Source organism: Arachis ipaensis, chromosome B08, assembly GCF_000816755.2.
Source record: "Arachis ipaensis cultivar K30076 chromosome B08, Araip1.1, whole genome shotgun sequence".
In the NCBI taxonomy this organism is placed as follows: domain Eukaryota; kingdom Viridiplantae; phylum Streptophyta; class Magnoliopsida; order Fabales; family Fabaceae; genus Arachis; species Arachis ipaensis.
This window is the reverse complement of record NC_029792.2, coordinates 117540488-117563350: the sequence shown is the minus strand read 5'-3', so window position 1 is coordinate 117563350 and position 22863 is coordinate 117540488. Positions and strand designations below refer to the sequence as shown.

The 22863-nt window shown below is 39.0% G+C and overlaps 1 protein-coding gene across 1 annotated transcript in view; it reads right to left on the bottom strand.

The window, feature by feature from the left end:
- Nucleotides 1–22863, bottom strand: part of LOC107613675 (cleavage and polyadenylation specificity factor subunit 3-II) — a 67390-nt gene that overhangs the window by 34117 nt on the left and 10410 nt on the right. The window lies entirely within an intron of this gene.

Below are 22863 nucleotides of genomic sequence, written 5' to 3'. Positions count from 1 at the left end.
TAATTTTAAATTTTGAAACCTTTTGACTGAAAGACAAAATGAAAAATAAATAAAGTAAACCATGATACAATAAATAAATGAATCATGTAACACTCATATTGGGCCTAGAGGTGGTTTGGTTTAAGGAAACATATTGGACCACCCAAATTCTGAATTATAAGGTTGGCCCAGATGATTCTGCACGTGCAACAAGGCCAGAGAACGCTGTTTAGAGAGATGGTTCTTCATATGCCCAGAATTGTCTCATACCTGTTTATGAGACAAAAACTCCAACAAACACATCAGCAATTTTCAAACAATGAATCATAACTCAAAATCTCTAGACTAGTCCTAAGCATGCAAAATCTGTCCTCAGCTAGTGGTTTAGTGAAAATATCAGCCAATTGCTCTTCTGATTTAACAAATTGAATGCTAATATCCCCTTTTTGAACATATTCTCTTATTGAGTGAAATCTCACTTCAATATGTTTAGTTCTTGAGTGCAAAACTGGGTTCTTTGAAATATTAATGGCACTCATATTGTCACACAACAAGAAAATATTTTCAGCAATTAATTTATAATTAGCAAGCTGTGTTTTTAACCACATAAGTTGAGAACAGCAAGAAGAAGCAGCTATATACTCAGCCTCTGCAGTGAAAAAAGTCACTGTTGATTGCTCTTACTTGACCAAACATTCAAAGACTTTCCAAGAAAACAACATAAGCCTGATGTGCTTCTTTTATCAACTCTATCACCAGCAAAATTTGCATCACAATAGCCAACTGCAGAAAAATCATCAATCTTAGGATACCATAGACCAAAATTGGATGTGCCATGAACATATCTAATGATCCTTTTTACTGCTGAAAGATGTGACTCTTTAGGTTTTGATTGGAATCTTGAACACATTCCAACACTTTGCACAATATCTAGTCTAGAGGAAGTTAAGTACATAAGAGAGCCAATCATTCCTATACCTAGTCTCGTCTACATCTTTCTCAGTTTCTCCCTTTTCTAAATTTGAATTAGGGTGCATGGGAGTTCCCATGGGTTTGGCATTTTTCATACAAAATTTCTTAACTAGTTCCTTGGCATACTTCTCTTGATGAATAAAAATACCATTTTCAGTTTGCTTAATTTGAAGCCCAAGAAAAAATTAAGTTCACCCATCATACTCATGTCAAATTCACTTGTCATGAGTTTTCCAAATTCAGAACAAATGGATTCATTGGCTGATCCAAAAATAATGTCATCAATATATATTTGGACTAGAATGAAAGAATCATTAGAATTCTTGATAAATATAGTAGTGTCTGTGGTGCCTCTTTGAAAACTATTTTTCAGAAGAAAAGAGCTAAGTCTCTCATACCAAGCTCTAGGAGCTTGTCTTAAACCATAGAGAGCTTTTGATAATTTGAAAACATGGTTAAGAAATTCTTTATTTTCAAAATCAGGTGCTGCTTCACATACACTTCTCTATCTATCACACCATTTAAGAATGCACATTTCACATCCATTTGATATAATTTAAAACCACAAAAAGCAGCATAAGTTAAAAGAAGTCTTATGGCTTCCATTCGGGCAACAAGGGGCAAAAGATTCATCAAACTCTATTCCTTTTTCTTGGTCATATCCTTGTGCCACTAGCCTTGCTTTGTTTCTTGCAATGCTACCATCTTCTCCTAACTTGTTCCGAAATATCCACTTGATGCCGGTCACTTTCTTTTCATTCGGCCTTGGAACCAATGTCCAAACTTGGTTCTTCTCAAACTCATGAAGCTCATCCTCTATTGCCTTTACCCAAGAGGGTCATCAAGGGCTTCCTTGACATTCTGAGGCTCCATTTGAGAGAGAAGAGCAGTGTCTGATTCTTCACTTGCCTTTCTAGTTGAAGACCGAGTTTTAACACCATGAGAGACGTCCCCAATGACAAATTCCTCAGGATAATTCTTCAAGAATCTCCATTCACGAGGTCTGGTGGACTTGGAGGCAGATTCAGTCACCAAGGGATTCAGGGAACTATTGGTTTCAGGATTTCCTTCAAATTTATGAGACAAAACGGAATTGTCTCTTGTTGGATTTTCAGTCGTTGCAGTTTCTGGTTCAGTTTGTCTAGAATTTTCATTTTCATGATTTTGTGCAGTTTCATCGTTCTTTTATGCTTGATTCCCTGCATCACAGTCTTCCAAAATACTTTGAACCAAGTTAGTATCACAAAATGTAACATGTATGGACTCCTCAATTATTCTAGCATCTTGATGATACACTCTATATGCTTTGCTAGTTGTAGAATATCCTACAAATAAACACTCATATGCCTTTGGATAAAATTTTTCCAAATTGTCTTTGTTATTTAGAACAAAACATTTGCATCCAAAGATATGTAAGTAGTTCAAATTTGGTGGGTAACCTTTCCAAAATTCATAAGGTGTTTTCTTCAAAAATTTTCTTATGATGGTTCTATTCAAAATGTGGCAAGCTGTGTTAACCGCTTCAGCCCAAAAGAATTTTGGAACATTGCTCTCACAAAGCATGGCTCTTGTCATTTCTTGAATGCTTCTATTTCTTCTTTCCCCAACACCATTTTGTTGTGGTGTCCTTGGACAAGAGAAGTTGTGAGATATTTCAAATTCCTCACAAAAGGATTCAAATAATTGGTTTTTAAATTCAGTTCCATGATCACTTCTTATAGAAGAGATCTTTAAATCCTTTTCATTTTGAATTTTCTTGCTAAAAACTCAAAGGCCGAAAATGCTTCATTTTTGTGTGCAAGAAATAAAACCCAACCAAACCTAGAGTAGTCATCCACAATTACTAAACCATAATGTTTACCACCTATGCTTTGAGTTCTTGTTGGACCAAATAAATCAATATGTAGCAATTCAAGTGGTCTTTTAGTAGTGATGTCTTCCTTTGATTTGAATGAACTCTTTGTTTGTTTTCCCATTTGACAAGCATCACAAGTGATTTTTTGTCAAATTTTATCAAAGGAAGACCTCTTACTAATCATTTCTTGACAAGTTTGATTATTTGAAACATACTTGCATGACCCAATCTCTTGTGCCATAGCCACTTTTTAGATTCTTTGGAATAAAAATAAGCTACATTTTGATCCTTTAGTTCATCAAGGGTAAGTCCATACACATTATTACAACGCTTAGCAATAAACAAAACTTCATTTGTTTTTTCATTCATAACACAACATTCTAATCTTTTGAAAGTCACTAAATAACCTAAATCACACAATTGGCTTATACTCAAAAGATTATGCCTCAACCCATTTACTAAAAAGATATCATCAATGAAGGTAGAATGATTATTACCTACTTTTCTAACAGCAACTATTTTACCTTTTCCATCATCTCCAAAAGTCACAAAACCTCCATCATACTTGTTTAATTTGATGAAGAAAGTTGACCTTCCAATCATGTGCCTTGAGCATCCACTATCCAAGTACCACATATCCATTTTGTTCTTGGATGCCAGGTAAATCTGCAATAAAAACTTCAAGTAACCTTAGGTATCCAAATTAATTTGGATCCTTTAAAGTTAATCCATCTTGGTTGCCCAAGTGCATTGAAATCACAAACAACATTGTAAATTTAGTTTCCTACAATTCTTTTTTCAATGAAGCATTGTGAATATGAGTGACCAAATTTCTTACAGTTAAAACAATAATTTTCTGATGCATATTGCTGAAATCGATGTGAGTCATTATGTTGGAAATGATTAAAGGACTGAAATTTTCTGGTTTTTGGAGGAGGTGCATTTCTCTTGGCAAACTGATTCTTGTTATAATTTTTTCTCTTTGTAAAATCATTCCAACCGGAATTTTTGAAAGCTTTTGGACTTTTCGAATGTGAGGTTTTGTTGTAAAATTGTGGCTTTTTGAAAGCAACCTCATTATTCGAAATGTATCCCAGACCTGACCTATTTGATGTAGGTTCGGTTATACTAGTGTAAAATTCATCAAGTTCCTCCTCATGTGTGGGAGCATATCCAAGACCATGTTTGTTGGAATTGGGTTTAGTTTTTTATGAAGAAGCCACAAATTTCATAGAGGAATCATTAAGAACTGCACTTTTCTTGGTTACATAACCTAAACTAGATTTTTCAAACAATAGTCTTTGACTTGCAAGTAATTTGTCTAAGTTACTAGAATTTTGAGCAAATTTTGCTAAATCACCATTCAGCCTTTTAATCATTTCATGTAATCTTTCGTTTTCAGCAATAAGCTCTTGAGAAGAATCCACAATGTGCTTTCCTTTTAGTTTTTCAAGTTCAGGTTTCAGAAATCTATTTTCTTCAATAATATCCAAAACACATTCAGTTTCCTTCATTTTTCCTCTCAAAAAATCATTTTCAGCTTTCAACATATATTTTTCAGATTTGCATTTATTGTACTTATCCAACAGTTTTGAGGAATTTAGTGTAAGATCATCAATTATAGCATGTAAATCATCTATGGACAAGTCATAATAATTTACCTCATCAAGATGATCATTACCAGCCATGAAGCAGATTTTATCTTCACCTTCAGAGTCTTCTTCCTCATTTGAGTCATTCTCAAGATCCTCCCAAGATGCCATGAGCACTCTTTTCTTTTCTTTCTTCCTTTTGTCCTCCTTCTTGATCTTCGGACAGTTGAGCATGACATGTCCAGCCTCCTTGCAATAATGACAAGTCACCTTGCTCAAGTCCATCTTGTGTTCCTTTGAGCTTGAACCCTTGTACTTGCCTTTGTTCTTCATCATCCTTCTAAGTCTCCTAACAAAAAACACAAGTTCATCATCTGAAATACCATCACTAGACTCACTCTCTTTTGATTCTATTTTTGACTTGAGGGCTATTCCCTTTTTCTTTGAGTCCGGGTTTGTGTGTGTGGCTTCATAGGTAAGGAGTTTTTCTCTCAGCTCATCATAGGTTATAGGGCTTAGGTTATTGCTCTCGGCTAGGACAGTGGCAGTAGTTTTCCATTCCTTTGTGAGGCTTTTAAAGAGTTTTCTCACTAGGGTTTGTTCTGAGTAGGTTGTACTCATATCATCAAGGTTATTGATTATGATTGAGAATCTCTCAAATGCTTCATCAATACTTTCTCCATCCTTCATATTAAACACCTTGTACTCTTTTCGCAGCATATCAATCCTCATTTCTTTGACTTGTTTAATGCCTTTGTGTGTAACCTAGAGTTTTTCCCAGATTTCTTTGCCTGTCTTGCATCTAGACACCTTTTGGTACTCTTCAAAGCTGATAGCACAGTGAAGAAGGTTGATGGCTTTAGCATTCAGCTCCATTTTCTTCTTGTCGTCATCATTCCATTCAGTTTCTTCTTTCGGAGTTACCACTCCATCAACACTTGTTTTTGTTGGAATCTTAGGATCGCTTACAATAATCTTCCATATGTTGTAGTCAATGGATTGAAGGAAGATCCTCATCCTCTCTTTCCAGTAGGCATAGTTCTTCCCGTTGAAGAAGGGAGGCATATTGTTTGATTGGCCTTCAGTTAGAGTGTAGGCAACCGTGGTTGTGCCCAAGTTTTTCTACATTGGACATTTGCTCCAAGCGGTGAAGCTTGATTCTTGAGACCGAGGCTCCTGATATCAATTGAAGGTTGTAGAAGGCTTAGAGAAGGGGGGTTGAATCTATGACCTTCTTTTACTTTAATTAAATAACCCTTTAAAATAAACTTTCAATCTGAATCTGTTTGAACTCATCAACGGAAAATTTATGAGACAATTTCATTTTGTCTCATGAATATCAGAAAACAGAACAGATTAGGGAAGAGAAAACTTGACACCATCATGTATCCTGGTTCGGTTGCCTTGTGCAATGCAACCTACATCCAGTCTTCATCACAACAGTGGTGGAATTTCCACTATAGTTAAAGTATTACATACACCAATTCCACAGGATTGACACAATCCTTTCACTCTCAAGTTCTAACCTAACTTGACTTAGTTATGCTAATACCTAACTCTTCACTCTTAGTGCTCACCTAACTAAGAAAGGGGTACCTCACAGGTACAAGATACAAGACACATAATCAACCTAAAAAAATCTGAAATCACTCTAAACTTTTCACTTAAGTGTATCACTCTGTCTCTTTCCACTCTTAAGCTTTTACTTGAGCTCTCTCATTCTGCCTTTTACCTCAAGAAATTATAGAAAGATAAACATTAAAAAGAAAATTATAATCTGTAAAACATGAAGGAGATTAATGCTTCAACAGCCTCTTTGCTATGTGATGAACCAGATTGGCTTGTATCTAATTTAGTTTCTCATTCTGGTGGAATGCTCCTTTGACTAGGAAACACTGTCCAAGTTGATGAACTTCTTCAGAGAACTCTTCTCAGAACATAAACCTCAAAACACTGGTTATCTCTCCTTGGCTTTTGAAGGATGAAAAATCTTCTTTTGTATCTTCTTGCATATTGTTCAGTTGCTCTCTCCTAGGGCAACTCCTTGAGTTGTGTGCTTCCCATAAGTGACATTTCACTTTCTTCCATTAACCCTAAAATCAGGGATTTTAAATCTGATATTCTTGCTTAACCAAAATCAACTGAGCAGCGAGAATGGTGGTTCAGTGATGAGCCCCAAATCCATACCATTAAAAATGTGCTTTGGCTCCAAGTAACTTTGTGAACCATTGATTTACAACAGCATAGATCAAAAATACCTTTTTCCATTTATCCAAAAAAAGTGTCGCAGAGAGTTGGAGATGGAGTGAAGAAAATGAATTGGATGCAAATAGAAATAAATCACCTTTTATCTTTTAACTTAGCTTAACATGGTTTGATTTTGGCGATTAGACATTTGATTTATGCTTAACCCTTCTCTTTCTTTCTTCTTTGATAAAATGGGTAAGAAGAAGTTCTCTCTCTCTCTTTCTCTGTGATTTTGACCACAAATGAAAAAGGTGAACATTGCTTTGGAGGCAACACCTTGGAGAGATTAGCTTGAGAGGAATCCCTTGGGCTTGGATCATATTCACTTACCATTTAGCCCATTTGCTTTCTGTTCATCACCTTCGGGCTGTTAGTGTTTTGTAACCCACCAGCTTTGGTTTTATTGTCCATCATATTGGGCTGCTGCTTTATTTTTCTTTGGCCTGCAACACTTAAACAAATTCAATTAAAAACTAATTGGGTGTTTAACTCACTAAAAATAATGTTTGTCATCATCAATTAATTTAGTTAATTTCTTAACTCAACAGTTTCTTAGAAAAATAATTCCAATCAAGAATTCAATTTGACTGTGCATGTATTACTACTCATTTTATTATTATTTATCTTTGAAGAAAATAGCAAGGATAAATAATGAAGATGTATGCCTTGCGGATAGTGCAAGTTCGCACACCATTCTCAAAAGTGATATATATTTTATCCATCTTGTGCTAAAAGAAGAATGTGTTAATACTATTATTGGCTCAGACAATGTGATAGAAGGCTCCGAAAGAGCTATAATTTTGTTTCTCAGAGGAACAAAATTCATAATAAATAATGTACTATTGTCTACGAAGTCTCTAAGAAACTTGTTGAGTTTCAAAGATATTCGCTGAATCGGATATCATATTGAGACAATGAGTTAGGAAAATCATGAGTACTTATGTATCATAACTCATGATTTAAATAAAAAGGTTATATTAGAAAAATTACCCTCATTTTCATCCGGGTTATATTATACCAAGATTAGTGCAATTGAATCACATGCCATTGTAAACCAGAAGTTTACTAACCCAAATGAATTCATAATTTGGCACGATCAATTGGGTCATTCGGGAACAACCATGATGTGGAGAATTATTGAAAACTCCCATGGACATTCACTAAAGAACCAAAAGATTCTTAAAACTAGTGAATTTTGTTGTGCTGCATGTTCTCAGGAAAAGTTAATTTTAAGGCCATCACTAGTAAAGATTGGATTTGAGTCCCCTAAATTCCTAGAAAGGATTCAAGGCGATATATGTGGACCAATTCATCCATCGTATGGATCTTTTAGATATTTTATGGTCCTAATAGACACATCTTCGAGATGGTCACATGTGTGCTTATGTCTTCTCGCAACCTGGTGTTTGCGAGATTACTGGCTCGAATTATTCGATTAAAAGCACAATTTCCAGAAAACCCAATCAAAGCAATTCATCTTGATAATGCTGGTGAATTTACTTTCCATGCCTTTGATGCTTATTATATGGCTAATGGAATAAGTGTTGAACATCTAGTAGCTCATGTTCACACACAAAATGGGTTAGCAGAATCACTTATTAAACTCCTCCAATTAATTGCTAGACCATTACTTAGCTTATGAGAACAAATCTCCCAACCTCAGCTTGGAGGCATGCTATTTTACATGCCGCAGCACTTATTCGATTGAGGCCAACGAGTTATCATCAGTTCTCTCCTATGCAATTAGCTTTTGGCCAGCAGCCAAATGTTTTCCATTTAAGAATATTCGGGTGTGCGATATATGTTCCCATTGCACCACCTTCTCGCACCAAAATGAGACCCCAAAGAAAATTAGGAATATATGTTGGATATGATTCTCCCTCTATAGTAAGGTATCTTGAGATTCAAACTGGGGATGTATTTAAAGTCCGATTTGCAGATTGTCATTTTGATGAATCAAAATTTCCAACATTAGGGGAGCAGAATAAGCTTCCTGAAAAGGAACTTAATTGGAATGCATCATCCTTGATGCATTTGGATCCTCGATCAGGGTAATGTGAACTAGAAGTTCAAAAGATTATACATTTGCAAAGAATAGCAAATGAATTGCCTGATGCATTTTCCGATACAAAGAGGATAACCAAATCTTTTATACCAGCGGAAAATGCCCCAATTCAAATTGATATCCCTGTTGGACAAATTGCCATTGAAACAAATTCACGCCAGAAGCGTGGCAGGCCTGTCAGTTCTAAAGACAAAAATCCTCAAAAAAGGAAAGAGGTAAATACTATTCATGTTGAAAAAGACATAGTAAAGACACCTGTAGTTGTCCAAAATTTTGATATAGTTTTAACGCCAGAAGACGTTCAGGTACCTGAAAATTATGAAAATGATGAGATCTCGATAAATTATCTCTTAACAGGAGAAAAATGGGAACGAAATAAGACAATTGTCAATGAAATATTTGCATATAATGTGGCATTAAATATCATGCATGAAAGTAAGGATCTTGAGCCAAGATCAGTCGAAGAATGTCGACAAAAAAATGATTGGCCAAAATGGAAAGAAGCCATGAAGGCTGAATTAGAATCACTTGCAAAACGTGAAGTCTTTGGACATGTAGTCCGTACATCAGAAGATGTAAAACCTATTGGATACAAGTAGGTATTTGTGAGAAAACGAAATGAGAAAAATGAAGTTGTGCGCTACAAAGCCCGACTTGTGACACAAGGTTTTTCACAAAGACCTGGAATAGATTATGAAAAAACATATTCCCCTGTAGTGGATGCAATAACATTACGTTATTTGGTCAGTTTATCTGCATATCATAAACTACATATGCATTTAATGGATGTGGTAACAGCCTATTTATATGGCTCATTAGATCGTGATATCTATATGAAAGTCCCTGAAGGATTAAAAATATCTACACCATCCAATGAATATTCACAGGGATTATTCTCAGTTAAATTGCAAAGATCTTTATATGGTCTAAAGCAATCTAGACGAATGTGGCATAAGTGTCTTACTGAGTATCTGGCCAAAAACGGATTTAAGAATGATGATATCTGCCTATGTGTTTTCATAAAGAAATCTGCATCTGGATTCATTATAATTGCTGTGTACGTTGATGATTTAAATATCATTGGAACTCTTGAAGAGATTCCAACAATTATAAAAACACTAAAAGAAGAGTTTGAGATGAAAGATCTTGGAAAGATTAAATTTTGTCTCGCCCTACAGATCGAACATACAAAAAATGGGATCTTCATTCATCAAACAATATACACAGAAAAGATCTTGAAGAGATTTTATATGGATAAGTCACATCCATTAAGCACCCCAATGATCGTAAGGTCTTTGGATGTAGAAAAGGATCAATTCCGTCCTAAAGAAGAAAATGAAGATATCTTTGGTTTTGAAGTACCATATCTTAGTGTCATTGGAGCGCTAATGTATCTTGCTAACAATACACGACTGATAAACCCCAATTTGGTGGTTTATATTGTGTAGAATTTGGGGGGTTTTGTCAATATTTTTCACACTTATCCACAAGAATTGCATGGTTTTATGTTCTCTTCCTAATATTGCTCCATGATGGAAAGCATGCTTCATTTGCCTTAGAATTGCTATATTTTGATCTTCTTTTATTACCATTCGATGTCGTGACGTGTTTGTTGAGTGATTTCAGAATTTATAGGGCAAGAATGGCCTAAAAGAGAGAAAGAAAGCATGCACAAGAGGAAGGAACATGAAGATTTGGATTTTTGGGAACTTCAGCATGGACGCGCATGCGCACCTCGCGCGCACGCGTGGGTAGGGACAGCTGGAAGCGGCGCGCAAAGATCGGCGCATCCGCGCATATTAGGGAAATCCACACCGGCGCGCACGCGTACATGGCGCGCACGCGTGGATCACAAAATCAATTGGCGCGCACGCACACATAGCGCGTATACGCGACAAGCTGCACGTGACCTCATTAAAGGAAATCGTGCCTGGCGATTTCTGAGGCTCAAGAGGCCCAAATTCAAGCTAGTTCTGCATGGAAAAGACCCAAGGATGCTAGGGGAAAGGGGGGATCATTCATTGACACTTAGACACAATTTTTAGCTAGTTTTTTGTTCTTGTTATTCTAGAGAGAGAAACCCTTGTTCCTTTCTAGATCTAGTTTGATTTGATCTTTCCTTGTTGAATTCTGAATTGGATCTTGTTAATTACTAGTTTTGATTGCTTAATTTGAATTTCTTAGCATAATTTTGTTTAGATCTTGTGTTAGTTTTATGTTTTCTTGTCAATTGTCATTTTATACCCATTTCATGAATCTTGTGAATTTTGGATTGTTAATGTTACATTGATGATTTTTATGGTTAATTGTGTTGTTTGAGTGATTGTATGTTGATAATTGTTAGTGGGTACTTGTTAATTTCAATTTAATTGCAATTTGAATATGTCTTTTAGTAATGCTTACCATGTGTTTGATGAAATGTTTCCTTTGATTATGGAGTAATTCTCTTTACTCTTGGCCTAGGCTAAGGAAATTGGGTAAACTTGAGTCGTTGGGTCTAATGGATTTGATGATTTGAGAACCCTTAGTGGTCAATTTGATAGCCATTGACACTAGCCTACTACTAAGTCAATTAGTAGCTAGGTTGGACCTTATGGGTTGATGTTGACTAAACCATTTAACGTACTTCAAGTATAGAAGTAGACTTAATGAGTTTGGTTCCTCATAATTGTCAAGATATGGTTATTAGACAAGGATAGTGATCCCAATTCCCATGTCTAGCCAAGAGTTGCTTTATTATTCATATTTGAAAACTCCAAAAATCCTAATTGCTTTGTCTTGGTCATAGTTATTTGGTTAGTCTTAGAGTAGAATTATATTGGATGTTATCTTATTAGTTTGGAATTGTTCACATCTTGCTTTAGTTGTTTGAATTAGTTTCTTGCACTTCAAGATTACTTGCTTGTTAGGATTCTTAGTTTAATTTCTTGCTCATAACTTGCAACTCCAGAATTCTAACCAATGTTGAAGCACATGTTTGCCCATTCCTTGTGAGACAACCCGAGGTTTGAATACTTTGGTTATTTTTATTGGGGTTGAACTTGTGACAACCAATTCCTTCAAAATTTGATTCGCGGATTATTTGCCGGTTGAGGGCTATACTTGCAACGCAAAAATCTTGTGAAATTCCTTACCGACGGTATTCTGTGGCCATCAAATTTTTGGCGCCGTTGCCGGGGAATGGTTGCAACATATGCCTTGATATTGGTTATGCGAATATGTGAATATTGTAGATAGTTTACTTTCTTTCAATACTTAGCTATAGTTTAGATTTCTTTTGTATGTGTGCTATGACTCCCAAATTTGATGACTCGGTCTCAACCGAATTCTAGCTTAGCCGAGTTTGACCCTGAGATTGAAAGAACTTTGTTACATACTCGGCAAGCTAGATGGCGGTTGGACTATACGCCTAGTACTTTGGCCTCTCTTGAGGAACATACCGAGTCACTAGACGGTACCGAGAGTGACTTGGAGTCCGCTACTTCCTATTCTTCTGTTGGCACTATTAATACATCTTTGCATCCTACAGGTGAACCATACTTGGTGGAGCCACGACGGATCACTTTGCATGAGCAAGGAGCTCCGGATATCATACTTCAACCTTTGCAAGTAAGGTATCCCAACCTTGATCTAAACTTTGAGTTGAAAAGTAGCTTGATACATCTACTTCCTAAGTATCATGGGTTGCCGGGTCAAGACCCCATCCGACATCTAAGAGACTTTCAAGTTGCTTGTTCTACGGCTCAAAGGCATGGAGCCGATGAGTTGGCTATTATGGTTTTTGCCTTTCCCTTCTCTCTTGAAGGGCAAGCAAGACATGGTTTTATTCGCTACTGGATGAGATTGTGACCAATTGGGATTTCTTGAGAAGAGAGTTTCTAGATAAGTTCTTCCCAACGGAGAAGACCGATTACGTCCAGAAGGAGATCTCGGGTATAATGCAAAGGGACCAAGAGAGTTTATATGAGTATTGGACTCGGTTCAAGAGGCTACTGGAATCTTGTCCACACCATGGATTGAACACTCACTTGCTCATTAGTTACTTCACCGGAGGTCTTTGTGTGGAAGATAGAAGATTGCTCACCACTTCTAGTGGTGGTTCCCTTTCAAAAAATAAGACGGAGGGAGAAGCTTGGAAATTGATAAATGATGTTGCCGAGGCTACACAACATGTAATGGTGAGAAGTAATCCTCTCAAAGGTGTGGTAGAACCATCCCCTTCCGAAGCAAGCTTGACCAAAGCGCTTGGGGACATGACCACTATCCTCATGCAAATACAAAAAGATCAAAAGGAATACTACTCCATCCAAGCCCCACCACCAGTTGCTCAACTTGAAGGCCCTCCTAGAATTTGTGGTTTGTGTGCTAGCACCACACATTACACCAATCAATGCCATCAAATTTAAGAGGAGCATGCCCTTGTCGTGGCCAATGTGAATTACAACAACCATCCGCCCTATCCTTCTCAAGGCCAAAACAACTACTCTCATGGTAGTAATCAAAACCAAGGGTGGATGGGTAATGCACAAGGGAGCAATCAAAACCAAAGATGGAACAACTCTTCTTATCATCACAACAACAACCAATCTTCATCCCAATACCACCATAACAACAACAACCCCAAGCCAACCAAAATTACCACAACCAAAACCAAAGCAACTACACCAAATACCAAGCACCACACCATAGACAACAATTCAACCAAACCTCTTCATCTTCCACCAATCAAGTTGATGAGCTTAGAGCCGCTATGGAGAAACGGGATGAGAGCAATAAGGCTCAATTTGATGCCTTGGGCGCTCAATTGGCCAACCTCGCCGACATGCTTTCAAAGATGTCCATGTCCTCCTCCAACAACAACACCAACCAACCCTCAAGCTCTTCTAACCTTCCATCCCAACCCCTTCCAAACCCCAAGGGCGGTCTCAACGCTATCACTCTATGGTCGGGGACTACATTGGAGGAGATACCTCCTAGGGTCATAGAAGACATTCATGAGGAAGAAGTGGTTGTTGAAGCTCCACATGAAGAAGAGGAGGTAGACAAAAGGCATGAGGAAGAAGGAGTAAGCCTTAAGGAACCCAAGAGGAAAGCTATAGTGGATGAGTCCATTCTTATCCCATTCCCTTCCATGGTGAAGAAGGCAAAGAAGACTCCAGAATTTGATTTGAACATGCTTCAAGTGTTCAAGAAGGTTGAGGTAACCATACCACTTCTTTATGCTATCCAACAAATTTCGAAGTATGCAAAATTTCTGAAAGACTTGTGCACACACAAGGATAGGATAGGAGAGTTGGAGACATTATCCTTGGGTAGTTCGATTTCTTCCTTGATGGAGCCTATTCCAAAAAAATGTGGTGACCCTGGGCCTTGTTTGGTGTCTTGTTGTATTGGTGGGCGCACTTTTCATGACTATATGTGTGATCTAGGAGCTTGCGTAAGCATCATACCGCTTTCTATCTTTGTGCGGTTGAATTTAGCTCCATTAAAGAAGTCGGCGGCGAAGTTTGCCTTAGCTGATAAAAGTGTGATCACTGTGATGGGAATAGCAGAAGCTGTACTTGTGACGATCAAGGACTTGGTCTTTCCGGTTGACTTTTATATCCTTGAAATGCCCCCAACAGAAAATAGAAGCTCATCCTCCGTTCTACTTGGTAGACCCTTCCTTAAGACCTTTAAATTCAAGTTAGATGCCTTCACCGGCACATATTCTTTTGAGGTCAGAGACAAGACTATCAAGTTCAATTTGGAAGAAGCCATAAAGCACCCTCCCGAAGAGCATTCTGTTCTTCGATGTGATGTAATCGATGAAGTGGTAGCGGAAGTGCGAGAAGAAGACTACAACAAGTTATGCTACCCTATTGTTGAAGAGACGGATGACCACGAGGATGAACAAGAGAAAGTTGTTGAGAATGAATCCCGTGAGCTTGATGAAAAGGAACCTCAGCTTGAGGCAAAGAGTGAATTGAAGCCTCTTCCATCTCATTTGAAGTATGCTTTCTTAGAGGACAACCAAAAGTTTCCGGTCATTATTGCTAGTGAGCTTCCTAGTGAAGAAGAAGGGAAGATCCTAGATGTTCTAAGAAAGTACAAGAAGGCAATTGGTTGGAGCCTAGCCGATATTGTGGGGATTGATTCCCGCAAGTGGATGCATCGTATATTTCTCCAAGAGGGAGCTAGGCCAGTTAGGCAACCGCAAATGAGGCTCAACCCAACCATATCCTCGATGTGTTAAAGAAGGAGGTCACCAAGCTACTTGATGCGGGTATCATATACCCAATTTCTGACAGTGAGTGGGTAAGTCCGGTCCAGGTTGTTCCCAAGAAATCGGGCATCACTGCGGTTAAAAAGGATGACGGTAAAGTGGTCACCAAGAGAGTACAAAACGTGTGGCGAGTGTGCATCGATTATAGAAGATTGAATGCCGCTACAAGGAAGGACCACTACCCTTTGCCCTTTATCGATAAGATGTTGGACCGTTTGGCGGGTAAATCCCATTATTGTTTTCTTGATGGATTCACTGGTTACTTTCAAATTCACATTGCCCCTGAGGATCAGGAAAAGTCCACATTCACTTGCCATTTTGGCACCTTTGCCTACAAAAGGATGCCATTTGGACTATGTAATGCACCTGCTACTTTTCAGCGGTGTATGACAAGTGTCTTTTCCGATCTGATGGAGAATTGTCTAGAAGTCTTTATGGATGACTTCAGTGCTTATGGAACTTCATTTGATTGTTGCTTAGAGAACTTGGCCAAAGTCTTAGCTAGATGTGTTGACACTAACCTTGTCTTGAATTTTGAAAAATGCCACTTTATGGTAAGACAAGGCATAGTGTTAGGACATGTAGTATCTCATGAAGGTATTTCTGTAGACCCGGCCAAGGTCGATGTTATCACCACTTTACCTCATCCCTCATCTGTGAGGGAGGTCCACTCGTTTTTGGGACATGCAGGATTCTACAGGCGCTTTATTAAAGATTTCAGTAAGATTGCTTTGCCATTGTCGCACCTACTCCAAAAAGATGTGGACTTTGAGTTTGACAGTGCATGTGTGAGTGCATTTGAAGAGCTAAGGAGAGTTCTTACCACAACACCGATTGTGCGAGGCCCAAACTGGACGCTACCGTTTGAGATAATGTGCGATGCGTCAAACCATGCTATAGGTGTCGCGCTTGCACAGCGCGATGGTAAACTCCCTTATGTCATTGCTTACTCTTCTAAAACATTGGATGCAGCACAATCCAACTATACCACTACAGAAAAGGAACTCCTAGCTATTGTTCATGCTTTAGATAAATTCAGATCTTATTTGCTAGGGTCCAAGATAGTGGTATACACAGATCATGCAGCTTTAAAGTACTTATTGACAAAGAATGAGTCAAAACATAGACTCGTACGTTGGATCTTGCTTTTGCAAGAATTCGACATTGAGATTAGGGACCGGAGTGGGTCTTAAAACTTAGTTGCGGATCATTTAAGCCGCCTTGAGAATTTAAAATTTGACCCATTTCCGATCGATGACTCATTCCCATTGGATAGTTTGTATGCTGTGTCGGGTAGCTTTCCTTGGTTTGCACCAATGGCGAACTACTTGGTTGCAGAAATCTTCCCTCCTAACTTTTCTAAACACCAAAGAGACAAGTTGAGGAGTGATTCCAAATACTACATTTGGGATGACCCTCACTTATGGAGGAGGGGAGTGGACCAAGTAATTCGAAGATGTGTTCCGGAATCTGAAATCCAACCCATTCTTGAAGCTTGCCATTCATCCGAATGTGGTGGCCACTTTGGCCCACAGTGGACAGCTAAAAAGGTGTTAGATTGTGGATTCTGGTGGCCAACCTTATTCAAGGATGCTAACGGGTTCTATGTGTCTTGCCATCAGTGTCAGAAGTCAGGAAACACGTCCCAAAGGGATGAGATGCCTCAGCAACCTATGTTGTTCTGGAGATATTTGATGTGTGGGGCATTGACTTTATGGGACTGTTCCCCAACTCAAGTGGGTATCTATATATTCTGTTAGCGGTTGACTACGTGTCAAAGTAGGTAGAAGCAATACCTATCCGCCTTGATGATGCCAACACCGTCATTTATTTTATTAGGAATAACATTGTATGCCGTTATGGGTTACCACGAGCAATCGTGAGCAACCAAGGATCCCATTTTTGTAACAGGAAAGTAGAGGCACTGCTCAAGCGCTATGGAGTATTGCATAAGGTTGCCACTGCTTATCACCCACCCAGAAGTGTCCAACCGAGAGATTAAGAGAATCTTGGAGAAAGTGGTAAATCCACAAAGGAAGGATTGGAGCCTCTGGTTAGGAGATGCACTATGGGTGTATAGGACGACCTACAAGACTCCGTTGGGGACGAGTCCCTTCTGGATCATCTATGGTAAGGCATGCCACCTTTCGGTGGAGATTGAGCATAAAGCCTATTGGGCAGTAAAGCAGTGCAACATGGATTTAACCAAGGCGGGTGTGGCTAGGAAGTTACAGCTAGAGGAGCTCGAGTGTTTGAGGAACGAAGCATATGAAAATGCCCGGATCTACAAGGAAAAGACTAAAGCATTTCATGACCATCACATCCGGAAGAAGGATTTTCAAGAAGGTGATGAGGTTCTCCTCTACAACTCGAGGCTTAGATTCATGCCTAGCAAGCTCCGTTCTAGATGGGAAGGACCCTTCAAGGTGAAGGAGATAAAGCCCTATGGGGTGGTGGAATTGTTTGATCCTAAAAGTGAAGCAACTTTCAAGGTGAATGGACATAGAGTGAAAAAATACCATGGCTATAAGCTCCCAAAAGAGCTAGAGGTGTTCCTACTAACGGATGCACCTAGAGGAGGAGAAGCTTGAGCGACTGACCATCCAACTTAAGGACATTAAAGAAAAGTGCTTGGTGGGAGGCACCCCACCGTGGTAAGATCTTCCTTGTGTATACCTTCTTGCTTTTAGCTCTAGATTTTTGTACATTTTGTGACTTCTTGATGTTGTTGATTGCATAGGAATGCTAGTTTTGTTGATCTTGTTGGATAACTAGGGCGTTCATATAGATTTCATCATTTTGGTATGGATGAATGGTTGAAGTAGAGAGAATGTTATGTTTTGAATAGTGCATGAATTTGTGAGTGTTTTCTTGACTACTAGCTTAAACACCTGCCAAGAATATGTTAGAATAGCCCTTTTTATATTGTTTAAAAAAAAGGAAAAAGGGGCATCCGCGCGCGGGCGCCGGTGGTGCATTTCATACTCCTGGTCCAAAAACCCGAGAGTTATGCCCACCTTGTGCCCACTTCATGCCAGGCACCCACGCGCCAGTGTGCATGCCGCCTGCGCGGCCCTTGCAACTTGGCCATCGACGCGCAAGCGCACTATGCGCGCGCGCATCGGTTGTGCAATTTGAACTCCCTGGTACAAAAACCAGATAGTTATGCCATATTTGTGCCTACTCTGTGCCCGCACTGACACGCAGGCGTACTTGGTGCGTCCGCACTGGTCGCCAACTCGATCAGGCACGTGTTCGCGCACTGTGCGTGTCCGTGCCGCCTGTGCTGCATGCCAACTCTGGTACAAATAGCCCGAGAGTTAGGCCTACTCTGTGCCAGGAGCCCAACTGACTTCACGCGTACGCACCCCTCGCTCCACCCTCATCGACGCGCTAGCGCACCGTGCGCGCGCGCGTTGATTGCGCGACCCAGTTTTAAACCTGGCGCGCCCTGTCTCTTCCCTCTTTCTCACCTCTTTTCTTATTTCCTTTCTTCTTCTTCTTCTTCTCCCATCACCTCCTCTCTTCTCCTTCTTCTTCCATACTTCACCACCGTCTCCCGCCACTCACCGGCGACCACCACCACCTCCGGTGGCACTACATCTCTTCTATCTCTTTCTCATTTTCACAAAAAGAAAATTCTACCTTGATTCTTTTACACTTCTCAAGGTTCTACTTCTTCTATATCTCATCTCTTACTCTCTTTGCATAATCTCTTCTTCTAGTAAGATGTTTCTTGTCGATTCACTTATTTCCTCTTTTAGTTGCATGATTACACTACTTGCTTTTTGTTTGTTTACTTTTTCCCTTTTTTGCTTTTCCATGAATGTTGAATTTGAGTTTTAATTTGCTTTAATAGATCTTCTTGTTATCTTTCATTATCTTTGACAGTAGGTGATGTTGTGTGATTATTGATATTTCATTTTGGGCTTCTAATTGGTTGAGTATCTCATAATTGCTCATTGCTTGATAACTGAACACCAAGTGTTTGAGAAAATGCACGAATGCCATTTTGGTTTATTTTAATCATGTACCTTCAATTTGGTGCTTCTTCCTCACTCACTTGCTTTCTTCTAAATGTATTGAGTCTACTTTGCTTGCTTAGAGTGTATGCTTGCTAATTAGATACTTATTGAACATGACTTGCTCTTTGTCATGGATGCTTGAGATCATTCTTCTCATGCCATATTGCATGCTTTACTCCCTCTTGTATCCTATGCGAAGTGTTGTGACCCATGTCTCTATGATCACCTTGTTGCACTATTTCTTTTGAGCACTACCTTTCACTTGCATGTTTTTGTTGAGATGATTCTTTGGGTTTAATGCTTTCCTTCTTTCCCTTCCTTTTTCAGGATGGCCACCAAGAAAGGCAAGGAGAAAGCTTCAAGGAAACCAGCCGCAAAGAGGGCACCCCAAAAGTCAAACTCTAAGGCACACTCTTCATTAGGAGCCAAACCCCTATCTAAGAAGGCGAATGCACCCGCTCCTATTGATGAAAAAGAGAAGAGCAAACCGGCAAAGGATTCTTCAAGGTTCCCCAACCGCTTCTGTGAACTTGTGTTCCCCGCCATGGTTGAAAGGAACTATCATGCCGAGCATTCTTCCAACAAAACCTAAAACCTTCTCTTCTTCTTCCATTCTCATTCAACTTTTCCATCTTCTCATCTCTTCTTGCAATTTCACACCATTATCAAACTCATCTTCATCATCTTACTTTCCTTTCTTTTTCTACTCTATCTCTATTCATTCAAAATCTCATTTTCTCAAAATCCTAAATCATGGAATGTCAACTTAATGAGTGAAAGAAGCATTCAACTTTGAGTTCCAATTATTATTGAGGCTTCAAGGTAACTCTTTGACTCAATAATTAGCCATATCCCTAATTTTTGTCATCTCTATATTTATGGGTATATATAAATCCGAATTTAGGATTATTAGGATTAGGAAATTTGGGACTTTTGGTCAAGATGAGTTAGATTATGTTAATTGACAATGTTAGCAGCTCACAAACATCATTATTGTCATATTTTTAGAGTTGTAGAGTTATTGGACATCATTTATTTTAGTATGCATTCTTAATATATTTTTGATTTAATATGACAATTTAGTAATATGTTATAATTGTTAGAGATTTGTTATAAATGATTTCGTTTGGATTGGTTTGGGAGACTCTGACTAGAAAACCGTAGTTAACAGCGGTTATGACGTTAACTTAGATGCATCTAACTCAGACCTCAGCTAGCAGGGGCGTTGCTAGCCCAACGTGTAGGCCACACGTTGGATCTGTTATACCGTACGGGCACACTAGAGGAAAGGGCTACCCTTAGAGGTGAAGCCGCCCTAAGTGTGTAATATTTGATTTGATTTGACTTCTGGAATGAGAACTCCCATTTCAGTTCATCCGCTTAACTACCTATCTTTTTGTTTGCATAATTAATTAATATAAATTTCTCATCTCTGAAAGGAAATATAATTTTCAAGATAAACTCTGTATTGTCTCGTGTGGGTTATAGATGTAATGTTTGCTCACTGAGTTGTAAAACTCACCCTATTATATTCCCATATTTTTCAGATACAGGAGTCATTCCCGATTCTATTCCACCTACCCCTCAGTAGATCTTAGTCATTTTGGTGAGCCCTTCTTCTTTCCAAGGGCTAAGTAATTATGTAATGGAACCTTTACTCAAAATTTAGATTATGTCAATGCTCCATATATCACAGGCAGGATCCTCGTGTGGGTTATGTTATTTTGAATCTTGAACTGTTTAGGTAGTAATTATGATTTGGTTATGTATGACTTATAAATTTAACCATATACTCTAGTTATCAACTTGATATATATATATATATATATATATGATGCGTATTTTTGATATACTTGATGGTGGATATGATTGGAATGTGTTGTTGTTGTTGTCCTTGGAAATGGATGTTTATTATTGATACAGGGAGTTAATATTTATGTTGGTAAGGTCCTAGAAATATAGGAGATTCTGTCTGTTTTTCTAAAAATTTGGTCGTTTGGCTTGCTGAGGGATTTATCCCTTGAGCGTCAGTCATGGCTTGGTCCGAGCCTTGACAAAGTGGTATCAGAGCCTTAGGTTTTCCTGTGTAATATGGAGCAAGTGTTCTTTAGTAAGATCACAATTGTGTAAATGGAAGCCGGCCCATTTTCACAAAGTGTGATGTTACTAGAGGCCTATAGAAAGTTGTCCTCAATCTTTTGGTCTCATAATTCTTTCTGTCTGTCCTATTGTTTTTTAACTCCATATACATATGTCGTTGGTGATCCAATCGCTTTATTTACTCAATAGGTAGAAGATGCCACCTAAGAAAAGACGTGGTGGAGCTGTTAATGCTCCTGATACTGCTGAGTCCAATAGGGCAGTTTTTTCGCCACTTGGAGCGCTTCGACAAAGGCCAAGGAGCCAAAGGATAGCTGATAGGCGCGAAAGAGAGAACCCCGCAGTAAGAGAGGCTCAACCGGACTTAGCGGCTGAATTAAGGGGAATGAATCAAACCCTTAATGCGGTATTACAGGCCCTAACAAATCAAAATAGGGGCGGAGCAGGCATTCCTAGTATGCCAAATCCTCAGCCTCATAGAGTTCATCAATTGTTTGGGGATCAAGAGCCACCAATTGAGAAGTATTTAAAGTTGAATTCGTCCACTTTCAATGAAGATTCATTGGATGAAGATCCACAACAATATCTAGAGGACGCAAAGAAAGCTATTCGAGCTCTCAAGTGCACCAAGGAATGGGCTGTTGAGTTAGTATCCTACAACTTGCGTGGTTCGGCAAGATATTGGTATGAGTCTCTTCTTGAGAGCAAAGAAGCAACCGGACTTCCTCCTCCTTCTTGGGAAGAGTTCACTGAAGAGTTTCTCGCTCGATTTTATCCAGCTAACAAGCAAGCAGAAGATGCAATTGCCTTTGAAAGATTAAGGCAAGAGAATATGACAGTGACTGAGTATGCTAAGGAGTTTACTAGACTTTCTAAGAGTGCTCCATACTTGGTGAATTCAGAAGAGATGAAAGTTCGTCGTTTCGTTCATGGATTGGCAGAACCTATGTTCACTACTCTTATGCCTGAAGTCAGACGCATGTCTTTTAAGGATGTCCTAAACTCTGCTTATGGAATTGAAGCTGGGATAGCGGAGAGAAATGCTTTTAAGGATGTTGGTAAGAAGCCTAAGATGAAGGGACAATTTTCTGGTGGAGCTAGTTCAGGAGGATTTCAGTCTCATCATGGTCAGACTAATCAGCAAGGTTATTCGGGGTATCGAGCTCGTCCTCAAACATCTTTCGGTGGGGTTGCTTCTTCTGGATCTGTTCCTATGAGTGTTTCGAGTCCAAGACCTTTTGTTGGGGGCACCCTTCAATCTAGCGGACATGGTTTTAATCAGACAAGACCAACTAAATCTTACTGCCAGAAGTGTGGGATCTACCATTCTGGTATATGTTTCAAGGCTACTGGTGCATGTTTTGGTTGTGGTCAATCTGGTCATCTTAGGAGGGATTGTCCAAATCCTAGAGGAGGCTTTGCTCCAGGTATTGCACGTCCTACAACACCAATGCCATCATCTTTAGCTATGTCTATTGGAAATTCTTTTGGTCCTAGTGGCAGCGGAGCAGGTGGCAAGGGTCAGACTTATAACAGAGGAGAGAGCCAAAGAGGAAGAGGTCAGGCACGTGTGTACGCTTTAACACATCAAGATGCTCAAGCTTCTAATGCTGTGGTGGCAGGTACTTTACAAGTTTGTTCTTTAGATGCTCGAGTGCTATTTGATACGGGTTCTCATTATTCATATGTATCTCCACATCTTGCATCTCATTTCAATAAACAACCTGAACTGTTATCCCACCCATTTCATGTTGGCACTCCAC